The 25,842-nt window shown below is 42.6% G+C and overlaps 1 protein-coding gene across 2 annotated transcripts in view; it reads right to left on the bottom strand.

The window, feature by feature from the left end:
* LOC309504475 (uncharacterized protein) overlaps positions 1 to 25,074 on the bottom strand; it is a 122,995-nt gene extending 97,921 nt beyond the window's left edge. For both annotated transcript variants that reach the window (XM_082177622.1, XM_082177623.1), the window contains exon 1: positions 24,984 to 25,074. The gene's annotated coding sequence lies outside the window, so the exon portion shown is untranslated. The remainder of the gene's footprint in view (positions 1 to 24,983) is intronic.
* Between the last annotated feature and the right edge of the window lie 768 nt (positions 25,075 to 25,842).

Below are 25,842 nucleotides of genomic sequence, written 5' to 3'. Positions count from 1 at the left end.
AAGCCTGTAAGGACACATGTAAGCTAAGGCAATTTAATGTGACAATTTGCCGAAGTCAAATGCAAAATTGGTGGAACTGATATAATGGCATATTTGTAAATGCCTACTTCGGTCATCTTGGGTGTTAGGTTCACACCCTATGGAGTTAATGAAGTGGTTCAGCCAAAAATTAAATTATGCCATTATTTACTCTGCCATTCTTAACCCCATACGAATTAACACTAATGTTTTGCAGAATCTGCTTTTTTCCATACAATGAGTCGAAAGTGTTTTTCACTATCAAGTGTAACCGGGCCGAGCGCCTCTTGAGGCCAGGGAGTGAGGTTTATACGCATAGCTCTTACTGGTACATAGTCTGTTACACACGTGATTTTTTAGAATTTTTTTTAAAGGTAAAAAAGTACCAAAGTAGTTGAAATGACTATTCCAAGTCTTCTGAAGCCATTGTGCGATGGACAGACCAACATGTAATCCTTATCTGCTGAAAACACAACATCTGGTCAACAGGATTGATCATATGACATAAAAGAAGCAATGACATTCGGCATCACTGACATCAAATAAGGCGTGAAATTTAAAGCATATATGACTGCAAATGAGGTTTGAGAGATGTGTCTAATGAAAAGAGTAATTTATGGTGATGTATGGTGCATTTTTGGAGCTTGGCAGTAAAAGTCACCAACGCTTCCAGTTTTTGGATACAGCAGCCAGGTCGTTCTACAAAATATGTTGGCAACGTGGGGTTTTAGACAACGTCAGCATACATCATTCTAAGACGATTTTATATGGATAGAAGACAAAATAAACTATGAAAACATTTTATTAAACACTAAACTGTTTTATTCGGTCTGTAATCGAATAATCAGAGTGTTTGTGTACATTTACCCATTTTATATTAATCAAAAAGTAAATCATTATTTCTGCTGTTCACTGAAAACTACAAAAAGTTCCTTTAATGCATTTACGTTAATATATATTGAAGATTTATGCTGATATTGTCAAAATCTCCACCTTGCCTGGGGCATTTTCAAGCTTTTTGGAGGGTAATGTATCTTCTGTGTTCAATGAAAGTAAGAAAGTTGTATAGGTTTGGAATGACATGACTTTAGAAAATCATGACTGTATTCTCATTTTGAGGTTAGACAATCCTTTTAATATTCTTTATAGTAGTCTGATCAAAGCACCCTTCAGACATCCTCATTATGTTCTGTGAAGAACCACCAGCCTTACTTCACCCTTTAGTTGAATTAATTTTGCAAACTGTGCAAACTGTAGACCCTGCTGGCACATGAACCCTCCATGAATAATACAAATTGATTCCACAAAGAGGCTATAAAACTTTGGACATTTACTATGCTGCACTGCCTGGGTTGGAACGCCAGAGTTTTCGTTTTAACTCCCTCATAAATGAACACTCATGCAGGGGAAAATAAATAAAATAAACAAATAAATTATGTACCACCTCCTAAAGGTTTATCCAGATGTTAATCTGTCAAGTGTATTGAACCCTGAGTTCCAGGATTATCAAGAGAGCTTATCTTATAGCATGGCTGTGTGTCCGACTCAAACAGACTGAGTTTCTTGTTGAAGGCTAAGACATCCTATCAATATTTAATCTTCCTAAAGTTCGACTTGTAGGGCATGAGGAGTTGTAGTGTTTAAATGCAACAAAATCCTCCTCTATATTATCACAGTTTGACTGAGATTTCATTAATGGTCATGGCTTCAATTCCAGTTTATCTTTCCTCAGGCCTTTACAACACAGGAACCGCATGACTCTTGGGCAGGAACATGAGCTCACTAGGACGGGTCAAATGTTGACAACTGCGCAAACCTCGGCTAAGATGTTTTAAAAATGTAGGTGCAGATAGGAGACTTTAATAGCACTCAGGGGAGATGAGAATTTGCCAAGAGAGGATGGATTGTGTGTGAAAAGGCTGGAATTAACTTTTCACTGCAGTGGTGGGTCAGATAAGGACTGCCTGGAACCGGAAAGCAGCACCCAAGAGAAACAGTGGAACTGAGTGAGAAGGCAGGTGATACAATTATAAATAATACACTAGTAAGGAGTTAGTGAAGACAATGCTATCAAATGTCATACTGTAGATTTGGAGAAGAGACTCCACTCTGAGAACATGATTACTCACAGAGTGAAGCAGCAAGGTGTCTTTATTCTCAGACTGACGTCATCTGTACAGGCATACACACACGGTTAAAGGATAGACATTACTCATCATCACTGCACGATGGTCCACTTTAGACATTCTAATAACTACTATAAATAACATTGCAACTTCACGTCAACTTACTCTTTAGAGTATTAGTAGACTGTCTGCTTAATATCTGCTAACATTTTATTTTGATTCTACTAGACATTCTACTGACTATCATTAAATTTGCAACTAGATGTCAACTTATTCTATTAACCCGAGACCTAACACATACCTTAACCTAACAGTCTACTAACATACTCTAATGAGAGTTAGTTGACATGTAGGTGCAACGTTAGTCAATAGAATGTCTAAAGAGGACCATCAAAATAAAATGTTACCCAGTGATGTATGCCAGACTTCTCTAATCTTTAGTCCACTTAAATCCCATCCATTCCTTACAATCCGCTGCAAGCTTGCATTCAAATCTGCCTCTATCCAATCAGCAACCAGTGGATAGAAACAAATCCCCGCCCTACATTTTCTTCTTTTTCGATAATCTGTTTCACTTGGATGTACGTCACAACACAAAAATAAAAGATCTGTCACTACACTTAGTTTATCATGACTTTAAAGAGAAAATAAAGAAAAGAGTAGCAATGAGCATTCAATGAGATATGTAGCATGGCTCAACTTTTTTAGCCATATGTTTTTAGATTTGTAAGAAATAATATCAATATTGTCCATTAGATGTTAAGTGTTTTTCTGTAAACTGGCTTCCATACCTGGCTTATTTAAACCAATTGCTAAAAGTGTAGTTCTCTTACGAGAGATAGCCTACTCTCGTACTGCGTAGAATACGCTAGGGGAAAATCCTTTTCCACGAGAATACTGAAGCCAAAAAAAATTATCCTTTAATTTTGTATTAATGTAAAACGCGTTGCGGCAGCATACAGATATAGGCGAGGCAGCTCGCGCGCCTATTGGCTGGTCTGCTGGCAACTGCTTAAGCCTATCGAGCGAGACCTAGAGTGACGTCAGACCCAATGAGGGCGCTTCGCGCCCTCTGCATCACGTCCCGCCGAGACGGGCGTGGCTTAGGTCTATAAATACCGCTCGCAGGCATTATTTCTCTGATTTTTCATCCTTCAGCGAAGCAACTCACATCGCTGGATCCGAGAAGAAGCCGCGCTGTTGAAGAAGCACCTCAGCGGGACGAGTCGACGAAGCTGCTGGCCGTGCCGCCTTCATCGCCTTCCTGCTGCGCTATCCAGCGCCCATATCCTTTTATTGCACTGTGTGTGTGTGTTCGCCGGCGCGACTCACACTGTCTAAAAGAGCTGCGTCTTTTTCAAGATGCCTGCTTGTGGCTCGTGCAAAGCCACACTCAGCGACGGGGACCGCCATGTCATCTGCGCTTCCTGCCTGGGTCAAGAACATGCAGCTCTCGCGCTCGCTGATGGCGGCTGCCATCACTGCGAGCTGTTGCCATTAGCGACTCTGAGGACTCGCTTGGCACTGTTCAACGAGACTGCGCCCACACCTGCTGTTGTGCCGCGCCGTAAAAAGCGCCGCGCTCAGCGAATCCCGGAGCCCTCTCTCAGCCGTCAAAGCTCGCCGGTGCGCCCGCCTGCTTCTCCGGTTTCATCAGCTTCACTTCCGGACGGACAGCGGCCGCGGTCTGCCACCGCTTCTGTCGATGACGCTGATGAGATCGACGCGCTGCTACGAGAGGGGGATTCCTGCTCTCTCATAGCATCAGGCAGTGAGGATTGGGCGAGCTCTGAGGATCCCGCCCCCCCTGCCCGTGCTTCCACGGGAAAGAGAGCGAGCATTGAGGCGGAGCTCATGCGCGTGCTCACTCAGGCCACGGCGAGCCTCGGCCTCGAGTGGATTACGCCTGAGCAGCCTGCTCACAACCGGCTGGACGGCTACTTCCTGCCTGGGGAGCGCGTTTCACCTGCATCCAGGCCAGCACCTTTTCTTCCTGAGCTTCATGAAGAAGTCGCTAAGTCTTGGGGCTCCCCTTTTTCGGCCAGGACACGATCCTCTGTCTCTTTGGCGTTCTCCGCTGTCGACGACGCAAAGAACAGAGGCTACCACTCCCTACCGCCGGTCGAAGAGGCTATTGCAGCGCACTTATGCCCGCCCTCTGCTGGACGGCGTGCTAAGATGACGCTGCCCTCAAAAGCCTGCCGCACGACGTCAGCCCTGCTCCGCCGCGCTTTCTCCGCCGCCGGGCAGGCCGCGTCAGCGTTGCACACCATGGCCACGCTCCAGATATACCAGGCCGATCTCCTCCGCCAGCTGGACGAGAAAGGACCTGACGCAATCTGCGTGCCGGACTTGAGGAGCGCTACAGACTTCGCTCTTCGCGCCACCAAGTCAGCAGCACAGGCCATTGGACGGAGCATGGCCTCGCTCACCGTGTCTGAGAGACATCTGTGGCTTACGCTCTCTGACATGACTGAGTCAGAACGCACCGCGTTCCTCGACGCGCCGCTTTCCCCTGCCGGCCTCTTCGGAACCTCGGTCAAAGATTTCGCCGATAGGTTCGCTGAGGTGCAGAAAGCGACCCAGGCCATGAAGCACTTCCTCCCGAAGCGCTCCGGTTCTGCAGCAGGCCGTGCGAAACCGTCTGCTCAGAGCTCACAGCCTAAGCCTCCGCCCGCCGCCTCCTCTTCTCAACGCCGCCAAACCCAGAGCTCGAGACCGCGCTCTCGCTCATCCGGCCGCCGCCCCGCCCCGCGTGGCTCGCGGCAGAAGATTGCGTTGAAGCCAGAGGCCCCGAAATCGTCCTAGCACGCCTAGGAAAGCGACGGTGTCCAAGTCCCGCTGCGGCCGGACTTCCACCAAAGCTTGCCGCTCGTCCAGTTCCAGGAAATGTGACTGGTCCAGCGTATTTAGCAGCCAACAAGCCGGTTCCATTACCCGCTTGCCTGCACACAAAAGCCGTTTTTACGGCTACCCAGATAAATCCCTTAAAGAGTGTATTTTCTGGTGTCCCGGCCACGGCCGACGGTGTTTCATGTGTAGAAAAAATGCCCACTACTCAGTGCCCATTCCTACACACAAGCACAGCCCTTCACACAGGGCCCGCGCACATAAAATCGACTCAGATCGATTGCGCTTCAAATGTAGCAAAAGTGCCCACTACCCAGTGCCCACAAACGCTACTTCCCACATGTCTCACGGTCCCTGTAAATACAGGACCAGTATGCATATGCTCTGCTCACGCGAGCAATGCTGTAAAGGTGGTGTATGTGCCCGCTGCTCTGCGCCCACGCCCACACACAGACATGAAACTAGCCCAGCCCTCCTCCTCTCAGCTAAACACTGCGGAGGAGTCGAGCGTGGGCATTCTGCCCGCTGTTATCAGTGCGCCCCCTGCCTCAGATGTCATGAGCGCGACGCTTATGTCACAGCACACAAAAGCCGCTGTATCTCGAGCCGATCAGAGCGTGCTTCGCATCCAGCCCCTAGCTACTCGCGCACCTGCGTGGGAAAAGCTTCCCGGGGTTTCAAGATGGGTGCTGAACATCATAAAAGAAGGCTATTCGCTGCAGTTTCGCCGACGCCCTCGCCGCTTTATGGCGCGCGTCGAGACCACGGTAGAATCGAAAGTAGCTCATCTACTTCGAGCCGAGATTTTGAAACTGTTGAGCAAAGGGGCTATAGAACCCCTATCTCAAGCTCAAAGCGAAGGGGGGCTTTACAGCAGATACTTCCTGGTGCCCAAGAAAGACGGGGGTCTCAGACCCATACTAGATCTGCGGCAGCTGAACAGAGCGCTTATGAAGCGCCAGTTCAGGATGCTCACAACCAGAAAAATCCTCGCGCACGTCCGCCAGGGGGACTGGTTTGTGTCAATAGATCTAAAGGACGCGTATTTTCAAATACAGATAGCGTCACGTCACAGGCGATTTTTGAGATTCGCCTTCGAGGGCCAGGCATATCAGTACACAGTCCTGCCTTTCGGCTTGTCCCTGGCACCCCGTACATTTACGAAGTGCATGGACGCAGCGCTCGCACCCCTCAGATTACGGGGCATACGAGTGCTGAACTATCTGGACGACTGGCTGATTCTAGCCCAATCTCACTCAGAGCTCGTAGAGCACAGGACCATTTTACTCGATCACCTCGAGAATCTCGGTCTCGCAGTGAACTGGGAAAAGAGCTCGCTTTTCCCCAGACAGATTATATCTTTTCTGGGAATAGAGCTGAACTCGCTGCTAATGACAGCACGCCTGTCATCTCAGCGCACACTGGACATTCGGCGCGCAGCCGGCTCGTTCCGCTGCGGCGCGATAGTCCCTCTCAAAGCCTTTCAAAGGATGCTCGGTCTGATGGCCTCAGCATCTTCAGTTCTCCAGTTGGGCCTTCTGCGCATGCGCCCACTGCAGTTCTGGCTCAGAAAGAGAGTACCACGCACAGCGTGGGCCTCCGGTCGGCTTCGCGTCAAGGTCAATCAAGCATGCATTGCAGCTTTGAAACCTTGGGAGGCAAAAGACTGGTACCAATCAGGTGTAAGCCTGGGGACTTCCTCGAGAGTGATGGTGGTGTCCACGGACGCATCCACCTCGGGATGGGGAGCGCTGCTCGAGGGCAGACCGCTTTTTGGCCAATGGTCAAAGCAGGAGAAGCTCTTACATATCAACTGCCTCGAAATGTTGGCAGTGAGCAAAGCGCTCACGCGCTTTTGTCCCCTCATAGAGGGACACCACGTGCTAATACGTTCAGACAACGTCTCAGTGGTGTCCTACATAAATCACCAGGGCGGCCTCAGGTCCCTGACTCTGTACAGGCTAACCAGGCGCCTCCTGAGAGCAGCGCACGTGCCAGGGCTCCAAAATATAGGACCAGACAGACTGTCCAGGAACCAGGTTCCGACAGGAGAATGGTCTTTGCACCCACAGACAGTCCAGCTGCTGTGGAAGAAATTCGGCAGAGCGGAAGTAGACCTGTTCGCGTCTCAAGAAAACGCTCTCTGTCCAGAATTTTTCTCGAAGAGCAAGGACGCGCTGACCCACGAGTGGCCTCGCCGTCCTCTCTACGCTTTTCCCCCCGTCTCCCTCCTGACTCAGGTGGTAGAACGGGTCAGGGAAGAAGGATGCTCAGTGCTGCTTGTAGCCCCACTTTGGATGAGCCAACCTTGGTTCCCAATTGTGATGCAGTTAGCGAGCACCGCCCCGTGGCCAGTGCCTCTGAGGAGGGATCTCCTCTCTCAAGCCAACGGCTCGATTTGGCATCCTCACCCAGAGCTGTGGTCCCTCCATGTGTGGGCCATCAACGGGTACCCGCTGACCTCCCACAGGGAGTGTTAAACACTATCACACAGGCCAGAGCTCCGTCTACGCGACGTCTCTATGCCTCAAAATGGTCAGTGTTCTCTAGCTGGTGCACAGCTCGTGGTGTGTCACCCCGGCATTGCGGTGTGACGGAGGTTCTCTCCTTCCTACAGGAGCTGTTGGATAAGGGCAGGTCCCCTTCCACGCTCAAAGTCTATGTAGCGGCCATAGCAGTGTTCTCTTCGACCACGCTCGGCCAGTCTATTGGAAGGAACGATTTAGTCATTCGCTTCCTTCGAGGAGCTAATAGACTGAATCCTCCCAGACCTCCCACAGTCCCTATATGGGACCTTTCTACGGTACTGGAAGCCATGAAAGGTCATCCATTTGAGCCCTTGCAGGAGATTGATCTTAAACACCTGTCTTTCAAGACGGCGTTTCTTCTGGCTCTCGCTTCAGTGAAGCGCATAGGGGACTTACACGCGCTCTCAGTAAGCGCGACGTGCATGGAATTTGGGCCGAATGACTCTAGAGTTATACTCAAACCTAAGCACGGTTATGTTCCTAAATCCCTCAATACACCGTTCAGAGCACAGGTCATTTCCCTGTCTGCCCTGCCGGTCACTGAAGGAAATATGGACGAAAGCTCCCTTTGCCCAGTCAGGGCGTTAAGAGCTTATGTGTCTCGCTCGTCTGTTTTCAGACAGACGGAGCAGCTCTTTGTTTCGTTCAGCGGGCGTTCTAAGGGACTAGCCGCTTCGAAACAGACCCTATCCAGATGGGTAGTGGACGCAATAGCGCTAGCTTACACAACCAAGGGCATGCAGTGCCCGCTGGGTGTCAAAGCGCACTCCACGAGAAGCATGGCTTCATCGTGGGCATGGTCAAGTGGGATTGCCTTGCAAGATATTTGTATGGCGGCAGGCTGGGCCTCTCCGTCTACATTTATAAGGTTTTACAACCTAGAGGTTCCCGCACTACAGGCCAGACTACTGTCGGTCTAGTATGGCCAAAATCTCATAACTGGCGCTGTCAGTTATGCAGCTATTGAGTATTGCAATCCTTGCTCTATGCTGCTATAAGGAAGATAGTGGCTAACCCCCCTCTCTTCCAGGATTCCCTGTGAGTCCCCTGGGTGATTATGTACTGTATGAACTCCGGGCTGTCGCCCTTGAGTCTATGGTATCAGATCCCAGCACGCACGGCGTTTTACAGTAGGTTCCCCTAGCGTATTCTACGCAGTACGAGAGTATCTCTCGTAAGAGAACGTACTCGGTTACTAACGTAACCTCGGTTCTCTCTAGAGAGAGGAACGAGTACTGCGTATCCTGCCGTGCCTGCACGCGCTCTGGTTGCTTCGACTATGAAAAACCAGAGAAATAATGCCTGCGAGCGGTATTTATAGACCTAAGCCACGCCCGTCTCGGCGGGACGTGACGCAGAGGGCGCGAAGCTCTAGGTCTCGCTCGATAGGCTTAAGCAGTTGCCAGCAGACCAGCCAATAGGCGCGCGAGCTGCCTCGCCTATGTCTGTATGCTGCCGCAACGCGTTTTACATTAATACAAAATTAAAGGATAATTTTTTTGGCTTCAGTATTCTCGTGGAAAAGGATTTTCCCCTAGCGTATTCTACGCAGTACTCGTTCCTCTCTCTAGAGAGAACCGAGGTTACGTTAGTAACCGAGTACGTTTTGCAAGACACTCCTTCAGACAACACTGGTACTGAAGGTGGACATGTTCTTCATGGTAGAGTTAGATTATGTACATAGAAGTATAATATTTGCATTTACAACCCAGAAGACGAAGAAAAAACCATTTTCCTTTGATGCAAGAAATGAACTCCAAGTGGGATGCATAAATCAAATATGAAATGCAGTGTGTTTACAAATTCACCATAGGATCTTGGCTAAAGCAGGCTTGAAGCGTATGAATCTTTTCATTTGGAAAAACATTCAGTAAGAGGTAAAATAACTTCATTAAGTATGTAACCCTGCAGAAATATGATCTTACATCTTGGGAGTTTTCTTTAACACTTCTCCCCTTAACAATATTTCAACAAGTCTCGCAACACTTTAATTAAAAACAACACCACACAAGGGGTTACGGCAGAATTTGCATGTCTGTTATGAAAACTTTAAAATAAATTATGATTTGCAATATCAGAACGAGAAATTCTAATGAAGAGAGAACATGAGGACTTTTAAAGGGGTTACATTTTCATCTACAAAATCACTTTGCCTCACTGGGCACCTTAAAAATGCTTTTTTAATTTTTTTTTGGTAACTGTTTAATTAACTGTTTAATATTCTATTTTTAGTGTTAATGAGTTGTGGGATCTGTCAATCTCTCAATAGCGTGGCTACTGTAGCAGGTGGAGCCAGATGGTGTTAGGACCATATCTGACATACATGGGAAAATACATCCAGCATTAATTACAGAAGTTACCCAAAAGATTAAACAAGTTATGAATACGTCAAATCAAATGGGGTATTGCGATGCAGTGGTCTACAATGGACGCTTCAGTACCATATAGCATCATCATGCACCCTTTCAGAAAGACAAATGTGCAGTTTATAATGTTTACTTTGATGTGTCTAGTGTAGACAGCCTTCAACAGTTTGGGACATCATGTAAAAAAAAATGCACTCAGTGCAGGTAAGTTAAATGGGTTGGCTGCAACACAGGCTCATTGGAAAAGCATACCTGTGGCAATTTTTTTTTTTGCAAAATGCAAAATACCAATATGTACATATCACTGCAGTTTCTAACAGAAATAGAAACAGTAAAACAACAAGCACTTTTAACCCCTTCCTCATCACCCCCAATTTTGGCAAGTGCTGCATACATGAAATGGCCAAAATAAAAAGGTTACTGCTCATAAGTAATTCTGAATAGAAACATAACACACATACATTTAGAAAGCCAACCCTTGAGAGTTTATAGTTCAAGACTCAAAATTAACCAGACTGTTATTAATATTGAGATATATAAGCTCAAACATATTTTGAACTAAAATAATCCGGGATCACCAGTGATCCCTGACAGGGTTAATTGTTTTCACACACAATTTTGATAACGGGCAGATTATGGATTAATAAAAGACATGTTTTCACGCGGCTCCTTGTACAATTATTTTATGACCTCAAAACACTTTTTAACCATAGTGCATGATTTGTAAACGATTATATTTTGGAGTTTGCATTACTTAACCAGCTCCATATATTCGTTCAGTTTTACTGATGTACTAAGTTTGCTCAGTAGCTCAGCTGGTACAGAATTGTTCTTGTGATGCGGAGAGCTCAGATACGAATCCCGTCAAAGACGAGTCACAGTAACAGCTCAAAGGCAAGAGTTTAAAAACAGGCTAAAATGCCATGATTACAATTGCGTTTTATGTCGGTTAGGTTTAGGGTTTAGTGTAGGTGTACGTTATTTTAAAATGGAGTATTAAGCTTTTAGCGCCACTCATTGGACATTTCAATTCAGAACTGCAGTGATACATACAAAGTCCAACATAATAAAACGTCGCCATATTCACGTTAATCTGTTCTGGAAATAACTAAACACGCTTTTAGCACCACTCACTGGACATTTCATTTTGAAACTGTCACGAAACGTGCTCGAAGCAACGTATTTTGCAAAAATGTTGCAACAGTGTATAATAATAACAGTGTTAGCTACTCAACTGCTTACTCATGACACATAGCAACACAGCTAAAAGTATTCCTAATATGTTGGACCTTTACTTGAAAGTAACCGACATTTACCTGTTAACGTCTACACCCATAAGAGTTGTATTTGTGACGTTTGAGTTGGGGGAGGCATGAAAGGGGTGTTTCAAGATTGTTTGAACATGTGTTTTATTTTTGTAATTCCACCATGGTGCTACTAGTGTGGCATAGCTTACAGGGAGAACCCTCAAAAAAATGCACCTGAAAATGTATTTCTATCAGAAAGACTCGGGAGATAGAAATGTAAACAAAGCGTTAATTTATTGACAGCCCAGCAAGCAATTATTTATAAAGTTCTTTGGCGTAGGCCCCTTTTGTAGTGCATAATCCGAGGGTAGCGGATCTGCATTTCCTGCCTTAAGACGAAGGCAAGGGCGCAGCCAACCCCCCGGGAGGTATGGACAAGACCATCCTGGTGGTGGTGGGGAGGATGGAGGTAATTGTTTGCGTCAGCATCTGCAAACTCAAACATGTGTAAGTACTGATCTTTTATACAGAAAGTATAAGGACATGATTGGATAGATGTGAAGGTAATAAGTGACGTATAATTGAGTCTTCCTGGCAGAACTTATGCTAAAGCTTCATTTCTGGAGGGAAATTTTGGCTCGTAATGGAACAGTTAATTTTTTACATGGGTGCGGTTTAGAATTAGGGTTTTCCAATCTGATTTCCAAGTCATGATGTATTCAAGGATAGTCGGAGTATAAATGTATATAAAATATAAAACAGTGCCATTGTGTCTGTCTCATTTTGTCTCAGCATGCAGAGGATGTGCCATCCGCGTTGCCCGTCTCTGTCACAGTTGGAAAATGAATGTGTCGGCAGGTGCTCACCCTACACGAAGGAGCTTTGAAAATTAAAAGGAAAACAATCTACTCCCTGCATATGAGGAAACTATTATTTTGATGCTTGTCGGCAAGAACGTAAGCAAACAGCATTTTACCTGATCCGTGGAAGATAAAAGATTGCTTAGAGATTATTTAATTATAAATTGAGTTAAAATAGGGAGTCGAGACAGCACAAACCTTACGTGATTATGTAAGTGCAGAGGAAAAGAAAGTGAAGAATGACAGAGGCTACGTGTAAAGCATGTGTGCCGTTGCTGTACAATACACAAAGCACTTTGGGTGACATGAAAATTGGATTCAAGCACACTGTAATACTGTACCACACCCCCAGGTAGCTGACAGAGGCAAAATTCTCTGAGCAGGAGACAGATCATGCATGAGAGTATATGCAAAGCACAGTCTACACGGCTGGCATCTGATATGAGCCGAAATATCAAAGACAGACAGCTGCCTGCACAGTCCTCCTCCACACTCAAACACACTCTCCCCTGATGCTCAAGAAAAAAAGCTTTTGATCTAAAACAACTTGAAGCTGCTGTATTCTCAGATGTGAATTAATATTGCATAGAAACAACCTTGCAAGCCATTCCTCTTTTTTCTTTTTCTTTTTCTTACCCTCAGCATTGATTCAGCAATGGAGTCTGCAGCCAATTTGAATCCCGAAATCAAGCGAACAGTGGATGTGCCTTATCCCCCACGTTGATGATTAGTCTGTGTTAGTTTGGGCAAATTATTGATGACAGCTGTTAGTGTTGTGAGTTTGTGTGCAATTCCACCACATGTCAATCATGTTTTTCCCGACTGGGGAGATTTTTTTTTTGTGCTGTCATACTACAAACGGCATCAGCCTCACTGTCAGCGGCAAGCTAATGATCAGAGCATCCCGTTCAGACATTTATATTGTTTTAGGCAGGTAATATCTTAATAAGACAGCAACATCACCCCAAAAGACTCTATCAACCCCTAGACAATAGTGTTCAACTCTTTTCTTCTTAATGCAGTAAAAAGCTGTAGGTTTTTTATACATTGTTATGTTCAAAGTCGGATGTGGGATAGTCTCACTTGATATCTAAAACTTTAAACCATAAAGACTTTCTGTTGCCTGATCTTCAGAAAATGACATATAAAGAAACAAAATGAAATCATTAGTTTTGTACTTGTTTGATTGTCAACAAAGACGTCTCCTAGCAATCATATTTTGTTCTTAAGGTTTACGATTATCAACAGAGAGGATCTGAAGTGTGCTAAACTGGATTTATAATCAGTGCCTTGAAGAATTTGATTTGCACACAAACAAATGTTTGTTTGTCTCAAAGTTGTAGATCTGAATTTAAGCAGTATTCCATTGCAATTTTCCAAGTGGGAATTTAGAAATTATGACTTTTACCCTTGAATGGAATGCATCCTTAGTTTAGCTTATTACTTTGACTAGTAAGGATGCATAAAATTGATCAAAAGTGACAGTCAAGAAAATGTGTACAATATTATAAAAGAGTTCTAAATACTGTATTTTTCAAATAAAAAATAAAATAAAATAAATTGTCAAGGTTTCCACAAAAAATAAATAAATATTATATATATATATATATATATATATATATATATGAGGCATATTAAGCTGCACAAACATGATAATAATAATAAATGTTTATTGAGCTCCAAATTAGTCCATTACAATGATTTGGAGAATGTAACTGAAGACTGGAGTAATGATGCTAAAAATTAAGGTTTGGTATCAAAGGAATTAATTATTAAAAAATTTTATCAAATAAATGCTGCCTTGGTGAGCATAAGAAACTAATGAGAATAATGTTTTCATTCAGAAACATAAAAATATGTGTGTGTAAGTTGTATATACATATAAGTGTTGTCGATTTAAGTTAGTAGTGTTGTGGTGATATTGAGGATTATGAAATCTGTAAAGTTTTGGTTTCACTATTAGCAACATGCTCAGTGGTTAAAGCATCCTAGACCTGTGGTGCTCATGTGGAAAGCACAGTTCAAATACAGTTTGTGATTTTTTTTTTTTTCTGATCCCATTCCCCCTCTATCAACCCATAATTTCCTGTCCTATCTCTATTATCTTTTTAATAAAATAGCCAAAAATAAAACTGTATCTGTAAGTTTGTGATAATTTGCAGCACCTTAGTTTTACTGTTGTGCTTGGGAACAGTAGTGCATAATTGATGTAATCACATCTCTTTCATCTTTATTTGAAGCCTTTTTTATTAAAAATGGTTTCCAACTGCTTTGGAGTCCTATCTACCAACACTGATTAAGCAAAGCATATGCAGAAATAGGTCTGAAACGAAAGCTTTAGCGCAAGTTCTGCCAGGAAGACTCAATTGTTACGTCACTTGTTACTTTCTCATCTAACCAATCGTGTTCTAATACTCGTAGTATAAAAGATCGGTACATACATACACATGTCTGAGTTTGCAGATGCTGATGCCAACATTCACCTCCATCCTCCTCACCACCACCATGATGGTCCCTTCCCATACCTCCCAGGGGGGTCGGCTGCGCCCCTGCCTTCCTCTTCAGGCAGGAAATGCAGAATCCGTTACCCTCAGATTGCGAGTTACGGACGGGGTCTACGCCAAAGAACTTTAGATCATAATACTTGCTTGCTGGACTGTTAATAAATGTATGCTTTGTTACGTCATTTTGCCTTCGGAGTCTTTCTGGTAGAACTAAATGATGGCAAAACAGTTTGAATTACAGTATTAAACTTCCCAGGCATTTTCCATAGTGGCAGGAAATTATTTTAATCAGCATTTCATTAGGTTTGCTGTTAATCCTCCTGCACATGCAGCACATCCCTTGATACCTGGATAAATTAAATGCACTTAATTTGTCTTTTAGGTGCATATGTTGACTCCAGCTTCTGGCATAGGCTATGTCAGAATCCTTCATTTTAAACTTCTGCTCACAGGATCTTGATAGTACTGAGGTAGTATGAGCTGAGCTCATATGAATCTACAAAGAGCATGACGGTAGTCTGGACATCTTGCATCATTCATGGACATCAGGAATCATAGCTGAATCTCATAAATATGTTATACATTTTTTTTTTAAATACATTTGTTTATAATGGGAGATTATTTTCATGAAATTAGACATGAGAAATGTAAAATATTGTAATTTGAACCAGCATAAAGGCTGGAAATATACAGTATTATTTTTTTTTAAATAAAAAATAATTACATTTAAATCAGCATTAAAAGCAGCACAAAAATATTACAAATAAATACATTAATATTTAAATAATATAATTTTGCAATATATATTATATTCAAATTCATGCTATTTTTCATAATGGTGTCTTAATCTCCAGCAGAGTAGTGAATTGCACTGATTGGCTGTTCGCTGCACGTGTCACTCTTTCAGATGCACACGCTTCAGAGTTAATCACAAACTCTGGATCAAACCCTGAGTTGACAGAGAACGTTTTTGCTGAGCATTTTTGCTGAACCCGCTGAACCTGATCTAAACCAGGTTGGATCTAAACCAGGTTTTATCAACTCTAAACCTACTTTGAAACTTTGTTCAACTAACTTCATGCAACAGACCTCAATTGTCCTTCTCTAAGCAACACAGTAGTGGTGTTCCCAGATGAATCTGTTATTTGAAGGAATCGGTTGAGTGAATGAATCAATGACTCACTCATATAGACCATCAGTTCAAGTTGTTTCAATCCTAAATGAATCCGTTGTTTTAAACAAAATATGGCTGCGTTTGACTCCACTTTTAGACATACACTCATGAACTTCCCAATAGCACTTCCGCTAGGGGGAATCCCCGCCGCCATTTTGAAGTGTGTTCAACTTCAAGTGGACGAGGGAAGTTTATTTGGACAGACACCCGACCTCTTTGACTGAGGGAGTGAGTCTGCTCATATGTACACTTCAGGTAGATCCATAGACCACAAAGACAAAATAACTGTGATATCACACATACAACTCGCAGTTCTCGCACTTATTTTTACCCACAAGTGATGAAGAGCTTAATTCGTTCCATTTAAAACCCATTGCAAGGGTTCCATCAGTAGTGGGCACTTGTGCAACGCAAGCAGTGACATACCTCCATGTGAATGAGATGTTAGCAAGGGAAGGGCATAAAAATTGACTTAAACGTAGCCTAGATGAGTGAATTATTCAATGACTCACTGACTCAGTCCCTGAATGAATCAGTGCCTTTACGATTCAGCGATTTCAAACGATTTGAAATAATCGTTTATAAACAATTCAGTGACTAGCTCTTAAAGGCAGTCACTTGTTTTTATCTTCTGGCATATCTATGAAGTTCCAAACAAAGCCACAGCAGAAAATAGAAAATAGAATGTACCTGTAAACACCAATCCATGAATTAATTGCCTTAATTAGTATTGCATTTGAGATCAGCCTAATCAGCAATGAATAACAATATGCTTTTTAGCAGAGACCCCACTAACTTGAAACAATCTCAAAGATTGTTTATCTCCGGGTTATCGGCAGGGAAGCAGTTGCTCAATAATAAAGAATGCTCAATAATTTTACATTTAAAAAAACCTGTTAGAGAACCTGCATGATGCCCACAGCAGGCAGCATAGCCCACAAAAAGATGATGCATCTAAGGAAGGGCTGATCTAAAAACACTCAATGAATCCAGGCTCCATTAGCAAAAAAACAAAAAAAAACGAAAGAATTTATAATAACATGTTTTCAGGAGTGAGAGCCAGATAAAAGCTGTGGAAAGGAGACAGAATTATTTCACATGTGTTTTTTTGTTGAGCACAACAAACCTGGTGTACAAAATGGGATGAGAGAGAGAGAGAGAGAGAGAGAGAGAGAGAGAGAGAGAGAGAGAGAGAGAGAGAGAGAGAGAGAGAGAGAGAGAGAGAGAGAGAGAGAGAGAGAGAGAGAGAGAGAGAGAGCATTCATTGAGTGAGATAATATCCAAAGCTCTCACAGTTTCAAAGATATCCAAAGCTCTCGCAGTTTCAAAGAAACTTTTCTGTTTGATCAGGCCACAATGTTTATGCATTGATTTGCATTCAAGTTGCACTGACATGACAGATGTGCATGTTTTCTGATGGCAGATGAAAGTTTCGTAGGAAGGAAACGTGTGGCACAGCCAATCAATGACTAGCGAATCAACTTTGTCCATGTGCTTCATTAATGAGTAGCCATGTTGTTCACAGCCCAACTTTTCTTATTTTCATACACACTTTTCCCTTCTTTCACAGCCTAACAAGGTAGTTATTTTATCACACTTTCAGCTTTCAAATGTAGTTACGTCCACGGAATGATGAAGTGCCAAATGCACCAAGGGAAGGCAATTCTGAGGATGAGACTGTCAGTGTCTAGGGGATCAAAGTAATTTGCAAAGAGCACACACATCAAACATCCCGGTACAATGTGTTACCTAGCAACCTCAGACCAGGTGTCTCAGAGCAGATGGGGAAAAAAAATGTCTTTTCTTCAGTTACGTAAGTTTATAAAAATCGATAACTGAGCAGAATACACGTGAAATGAAGGTAGACTGTGCCCTCCCCAATGCCGTTCTTCAGGCAGTCCTTCATACAGATTGCCAAACTGCTTCCCTCCTACACACTCTCGCATTCTCACCTGAGACGAAGCTGCACTGGGAATGTAGCAGACACCAGTGCTTCAGGTGGCCCGTTTCCAGTGAAAAGATTCGTCAAGGCTAAGTTGGCCCATCAAGTATGATGCCCCCCAAAAGGGGGTCCATACGGCCACTGAGGGGATGATGCTGCTGGGGTATCAGCAAGTGCAGGGTGATATGGGCAAAAAAAATCATATCTCTGTATTTTTTGGTTGAATTACGATATACAATATATATCTTGGCATATTCTACGGTTTTCTACTTGGATAATTTTAATTTATTTGACATCCTGCCCAATGTTGTCCTACAAACAATGTTCATATTGAAGGCTATGAAAACAAATAAAGTGAATGTAACCATGTAGGCTGTGCAATTATTATGTGCATAAAAGGGTTAAAATCACATTATATTCTAACAGTGTAACAATCTAAAAACAAAAATAATGATTTTATTTTTAAATTCACTAAACTAAACGTAAATAAATACAAACAAAAGCACAGACTTAGCCTACATTTGATTACCCCATTATAATAGTCACTTTAAAGTTACTGCTATAATAAAAATACACTTAGGCCTACTTGTAGGTTTAAAATTTTACCTATGGCACATTTTTTGTCCAACAACAAATTTTTTAGCAATATGTATATTTTAGTCAGAAATTGTTGCGTTCACGGAAGTCTGTGAAGTTAAGCGGAGATTCACTCCTGACAGCAAAATGATGTGTTATATCTTACCAACTGAAGCCCTTAAAATAAAGCATGGCTTATCCTCAGGACAAAATGGATGATGCACTTTCCCTGCAGCAGCTCACTGCGTCCTCCGCTATTTTTCAGATGCGCTCGTATCAAACTAGGCTACTGTTTTTCGATATAAACGGTATTGCCTCGATATTGTACAATCTCAATATACTGCCCAGCTCTAGTACCAGCCCTGTGATATTACATGCAATTAGTGACCTGATTACACTGATTTTTGTTTGTGTGTGTGTGTGGGGGGGGGGGGGGTTCTGTTCCTTCTATTACAAAATATTCGGAGGGTCATGAAAGTCGTGTGAAAATGGTGACGCTGGCTGTTAAAGGGATACTTCACCTCTGGAAAGATGAATGTGCATTTAAAATGGGTCATTTATGTAGAAGAAATGTGAAATTGTTTTTGAATTTGGAGCTTTCTAGACTGAGAAAAGCCAGAAAATGTATTTTTGGCTTATGTGGATGAAAGACAACAACTCCCAGAATGCACTTGCTTCGCTGCCCTAGGAGGCCACTCCCAAGCCACGCCTACCGGTAAGAGTGCGCAGTTTAAAACAACAAGGCTAGGCTACTAGTGAGTCTCCGTGACGATTTCGAGATCGCCCAAAATGTCGAGATGGTGCTCGATGCAGAGCCAAATGGGAGGAGCTAGAGCTCGAGCTCCCCCTTTTCTGGAGCTCCAGCTCCACCTCGCTATATTTAGTGGGCGGGGCTTCGCTGCAGTGTCAAATGGGAGGAGCTAGAGCTCTAGCTCACCCTCGCTGGATCTAGTGGACAGAACATGACGCGCTATCAAGCCTGTTAATGTTAGTGCGAGTTCAACCGTGATAAAAAGATTTTTTTGTTATATTGTAAATTTAAATGGAATACTGACTGTAATTTTGGATAGACTCAACCTTGATAGGCTATGCATTAAGCTATTTTAATGAAATGGAAACAAGCAGTCCAGTACTCTAAAACCAGCCATGTGACTTCCCACTTTAGAGGAAAAACAAGATAACAAATGTGCTCTGAGATTATCCTCTCCAACCAAATTTAGGAGAAGATAATTTAAAAGTCACTTGCTCCACTCTCCCACAAGTGTTGAGTTGGATTTATTTGTTTCTATTAGCCTAAATTAGCAAAATGTTCATCTAACATAAAATTAATCCTAAATCTAGATAAAATGTTATAAGATAAAAAAAAAAACATAAGTATATCCCAAGAACACAACCCTTTTTTCCACACAACATTTTTGGTGTAATAAGATAAAATAATACATTGTATGAATATATTTCAAGAACACACTTCACATAACATTGTAATATTTTACAAAACTCAATCAATATTTATTTTCATAGTACCCCCACTGGTAGATTCAAGTTCAAGTTGATTTTATTTATACAGCACATTTTATAACAGCCACTGACTGACCTAAGTGCTTTACAGAACTACAAAATTAAAAGAGAATAATACTTGCATAACAGCACAACACAGATAAGTGCAGCAAAGCTAAGAGCAGCCTTAAACAGGAGTAGCAAAAACATTATCGGACTTAAAATATAAAATAAGAAAAGAAACGGCAAAAAAGTATCAGACATATCAATAATAAAACAAAAATGGCAGTGTCAGACTCCAATAAAAAGGAAGGTTTCAGGCGTCATTTATATGTGGAAATAAATCTGATATGAATTGGATGTGCATTTTGGACCTGCCGTGTAAGCGGACAGATCGTACATTCTGTCAATGCGAGTCGTATGTCATTAAAAATGTGTCTTTTTATAACTGTTCGCGAAACAAGTCTTGTTGACTAACAGAGTATTAATTTTGTTCATTTGTGTTAAATAAAAAGCGATCTGGCGCTGAAATATGTTGCTTTTGAAATCATGCTGAGTGTTCGTTGTCGCTGCTGCTGTCAATTTATTTTAGTGACAAGCAGTTTCTCTACGGATAGCGTTACCACATAAAATGGTGGCGCCTTCACGGAATGCAACGCTGCGTGAAAAGATCATTCGTGACGTAACTCCTTGATGGTGAAAGTTAACCTGCGCGAAAAATTGTACTTGATGTACTTGTTCATTGATGTTTAATAAAATAAATTAAAAAAAGTTAACCTGCGCGGCCTCGCCCATACTAAATCCAGCGAGGTGAAGCTGGAGCAACAGCGAGGGGAAGAGCTGGAGCTCCAGCTCCTCCTATTTGGCTCTGCATCGAGTACCACTTGAAAATGTCCGGGATTCGGCTTTTGCGTTCTACAGTCACCATTCATTATGTTTTCTGTGGCGTGCAGGACGAGGCTGAGGGGCGTGGGAGAACGGTGCGAGGCCGGTGGCGTGATTACTGAGATGCACCGGTCTCATATCTCTCAGGGAGGAGCGGGAATTTTCTTAGCAATGTTAAAACGCACATCAACCGATCACTTGTTTAGCGATCACTACATTCAGATTCACCAACTGGAATGAATTCAGTTAGATTGAAACAAAAGGTGTGCATGTAAACAATGAATGGCGACTGCAGAAAGCAAAAGCCGAATCCCGGACATTTTGGACAATCTCGACGGCCGGACATGTCCGGGAAAAAGAGGATGGTAACCCCAACTCAGCTTTCTCCTACTACTCATCTTTCTCCACAGAGCAAGAGCCTGTTGGCTTACCTTGCAAAAAAAGATGGCTGACACTATGTGTACATTCTGTGAGTGAGATCCCACCTCCTATGGGCGGGTGAAAACATGCGGGACAGCCCCTCCTACTGGCTGTAGTCTTTAGCCTCTGGCCAAAAAATCCTCCTATGACGCAAAATGACGATTTTTGCGTCGTCTGAGGATTTTTTCCAGACAAAAAATACATAAATCTCTCGTCTCAGGGGGATATGAGAGTGGAAAGCACGGTAATTCGAAAATACTACAGGTTTTCTACTAATACAAAGCTTAATGCTAAATCCTGAAGTATCCCTTTAACTTGTTTTTTTATTTTTGGGGCAAAATATGACCCAGACATGTTCTGGCAGGTTTTCCCTATAATGGAAGTACTATTATAATATTGTATATAGAGATATTGTATATAGAGACAAAGATCAATCTAAATAGCATTTCATAAGTGTTTAGCACAAGCAGAATAAAGTTGGACCTTAAACACACAATGAAAACTGGGGTAATATACGGTGACCAGGAAGGAACATCTTCAGTTCAGTTTAGGTTCTCATATTAACTCATGGGAAAGTGTCGTGATATGTTGTGGCCACAAGATCATTTTGTCGAGGTAACAGGCCTTCCCGTTCACCACAGTAATCCACTTAACATTTTCTCCGCTTCAGATGCAGCTTGAATGTTAGAGAGTTCGTCAATAACAGCAGGGCTTCGTTTTGGGCGAAGTGGGATTTTCAGGAGAGACTCCGCTGGAGGGAGGGTAGGGAAGAGAGGAGAGGAGATGTTCCTCTGGCTCACAGGGACACTTAAGTCAGCCAGCAGGAAGATTGATGCGACACTGTGTTTCTGGACTGTCTGTCTTACGCAGCAGAAACAGGTGTAAATTAAGTGGCTGATGAATGCTTGCTCTAATGTCTTTGACTGATCCACTCCTTGATTCCGACAGCTCGTCTGAAACAATGCTAAAACAAGGACACCGGATATCAGAGATTACAAAAGAGAAGAATGTAAGCCTAACGCTTTTGAAAATCATTGAAAAAGATTCAGCCATCCAAAGCCATGAAACATCAAGCGAGTGGTGAGGTTCAAAAGAATTAAATCAGCATTGAGAAAAGAGGAATAATTACTCATGTCGGAGTAAAACAAATGGGTTTGCAATATAATTATACAAGAACAACAGCATCTGGTACAAAAGTCAGATAATAGCCTGACTGTCATAAAACAGGAGATGAACATAAGCAGTTCAACGAGCAGATGAACATAAGCAGTTCAACGAGCAGACACACTTAAGGAGGCCGAGAATGACGAGAATGACGAGACCAGACAACAGGTGAGTGTGCTGTGTGCTTGTGAAGGGGGATTGATGAGGGTGTGACAGGTGTGGCAGGTATATAATAATATTCCAGTGATTGTGAACGAGTAGGTGGAGCTGAAGGACCTGGTGCTGATGGCATTCTGGCTGAATCCGTGATGCTGAAAGCGGGAGGATCAGCCTGAGTAAAGCCTTATGTGTTTAGCACGCGCAGAATAAAGTAGATATGTATTTGAACCTTAAACACTCAATGAAAAAATGTAATTGGAAAATAATTATGAAATGATTTTGAAATAATTAAGGCCCCTTTTTTTTTTTGCTTAACACAACTGAGAATTGGGTTGAGCAAATGTGCTTCATTGTCATGAAAATAATAACTCAAAAATACAAAATCAGTGGTCCTAAATATTCGTTACTTTTTTCCCTTCATTGTTTTTTTTACTTTTCCTTTTGTGCCATGTTCTTTAAAGGTGCTCTAAGCGATGTCGTGCGTTTTTTAGACCAAAAATTTTTTGGTCACTTACAGCAAACATCTCCTCACTATCCGCTAGCTGCATGTCCCCTGCACACACTGTAAAAAAAAACGCTGTCTCTGTAGACAGCCCAGACTCCACAAACGGCAAGAAAAACAAACTGGCCCAGCCTGGACCACGAAACATAACAAACAGTGTTCCAGCCAATAACCGACAAGAATGATTTGGGGGTGGGGGTTGGGGGGTTGGGGGGTTAGTGTGCGTGCACATGAAGGGGGGTGTGGGGAGTGGAGGAGAGAGAAGCATGAAGAGGGAAGATAACTAGAGGAGAGATGTCCTAGACATCGACTAACGTTAACATTTTTATATTCTTGAGAATGTGGATATGGCCGACACACGACCAAAGAGACGACGTTCCGATGAACAAATAACAAAGAATAGGGAAAAGGAGATGGAACGCGCAAAGTCTCGAATTTACGGAAAAGCGTTCAAAAGGTGGCGAGAACTCCGCCGGCAGAAGGGCTTCCAATCCGACATTCAGGTGGCTCAGTTTTTGCTGGACAGGTGGGTAAATCCAGTTTGGTTTTTCTACATGGTTCATGACTGTTTCAGGACTGTCACATAATAAAACATAAAAACCACAACATAAAACCAGGCCTGTCCTCTCTCCATCTCCACTGTCGTCGCTTTTCATTTTATGCTTCCCTCCGTGAGAGATACGAGACCTCGCGCCGTCCTCCCACGGCCCTCGACCTCGTCCTACTCGCCACAATAGCATTTCATAAGTGTTAAGCACAAGCAGAATACATTTTATGTACATGTATGCTGCAGATGCTCAAAGAAGTCTTTGTTAAGTGTTTTTTTTGTGTTTTTTTTACTAATTAAGGCCTTGCAATGTAGTTCCATAAACCGCATCTCAAAAATCGAAACTGCAGAAAGCAATTAGCACAAAAAAACAACGACGAAAACAACAATTTGGCCGAAAAATAACAGCTTAATGAGACTGTGAGGGAAAGATTACAGAGATGTAAAACAGAGAGAACCCTCTGCCTCTCAATATACAAAAGGCCAACAGGACAAGCTCAAAAAACAAACAAAAAGAAAACAGCCTTTGAGGACTTTAGAATTAGGAAAATCTCTTCTTTTCCATTGAAAACAAGAGCCCGCACCCTGAAATGGGAACTTGGCCTGGGACCCAATGTTTGAAAGACTGATGAGCTTCCATTAACAACACTCTGAAGCATCCTTACAATGACAGCTGTTATTTGAATACAGACAGCAAAAAGGAATACTTCAACAATCTGTCATCAGCTAAACTGATGAGGGTACCTCTCCAAAGGCCTGTTAGCAGAGAAAAATGAGGGGCATGAATCTGGCTGCAGTCTTCCCTTTGAAACCAATTATTTTCTCCATCCTGGGCAGCACTTAAGTCTTACAATATGTCACCTTTTATCCAAAGTGTTGAGTGAAGTGCCAGTGCCTTGAGGTCAGACCCTTGTCCACTCAGATCAAGCTCATTTCAAACGCTTCATGAAGTCGGCACTCTGCTGTTGCGTGGCTCAAACAGTCCAGATTAACAGGAAACGGTTGCGCGCAATTCACCTCCCCAATGTTTTGAAGGTCAAAACCCTATTAATGTACAGTTAATGGCTTTCTCAACTTGTTTTGTTAGTTCTTTTCAATCCTGTTGATAGTTACTCAGAGAGGAGCCTTTTCAGAATGGAGTCACACAAGGTGAAACTGCATAATAATGTCCTTATTCGGAGCTAAACACAACTCTGTTTAAGTCCTCTTTAAAGTTTCAGATCTGAACGTCACAGATTCTCCTCAAAAGGCCTCCATCTATGTCTTTGTGTTTCATTGACAGGTCGACTAAAACAGCGTTCATCTGTTCCGCAAGAACGTCCGCTGCCGGATCAAAGGAAAACGCATCTTCTGCAAGAGCAGCAACAAATGAGAAGTGTGCAGGACTATCATATGATGCTAACTGTCATACATACATTATTCAACGGCAAGTAAACAAGAGAGGAAAGAAGAGCGAGACGTGTTTTGGCTCTCTACCAACTGTCTCATTAGCCTCACTCTGTCATGAAAAACAAACACTCACCAGGCCCACTGAAACACAGCCAGGTCTCATGTGGATGTGCTACATTCAGTCGCATAGACAGTTCCTCCAGTCAAACAACAGAAATCTTGTACTTACCTCTCACAAATCACCGCAGAGGCCTACACCTCGAGCACCAGGGGCCAGTGATCTTCCCCGCATGGAGTGGCAGCGTATTCAGACTTACTGAGTGCCCCATCTGACACTAACACACCTGACTCTGCTAATGAAGGCTTGGAGAAGTGTCTGGTAAGTAGATTCAGGTGTTTTGGCACCAAACTGTGCCAGAACAACAAGAGGATGCTTGACTGCTCTAGTTGTGTCTGACAGATCTGCACTGCGTAAAACCTGCAAGTGGCAGGTCGTCTGTAAAATATGTGCAATAATTGTATACTATTATCTAGGTTAGGGTTGAGTGAATTTCTTATAAACCCAGATTGAATTTAAGTCATATGATATTTTTTTTTTTTAAATGACACTATAAATATTAGAGCTGTAGATTAGCAATTAGCATAGATAGATAGATAGATAGATAGATAGATAGATAGATAGATAGATAGATAGATAGATAGATAGATAGATAGATAGATAGATAGATATGGAAAGTTTTGCTGCTTAATATTTCTGAACAAAAAAAGAACAAAGTTTATTTGAAATAATATTTTGTAATATTATAAATATCTTTACTCATTTTGATCAATTTAATGCTGAACTAAATAGGCTAGTTATATTTAAAAATGCTTTTGTCATCATTTATTTATTATAACTTCTCAACTTTATTTCAGAGTCTGAATTTTACTTAAATGTAAGCCCAAGGGATTTTTTTAATAACCTTTTCTTTCTCTCTCTCTCTCTCTCTCTCTCTCTTTTATTTAATTTTTTTTGCCTGCCAGGTGAAATATGTAAGTCTGGTTGCTTAAAAATGTATATCACACCTCTCAACAAGCGGGGTGATTTG

This window comes from Leuciscus leuciscus, assembly GCF_965113295.1.
Source record: "Leuciscus leuciscus genome assembly, chromosome: 8".
NCBI lineage: Eukaryota > Metazoa > Chordata > Actinopteri > Cypriniformes > Leuciscidae > Leuciscus > Leuciscus leuciscus.
Note: the sequence above shows the minus strand (reverse complement) of the source record. Positions and strands in the feature narration are given on the sequence as shown.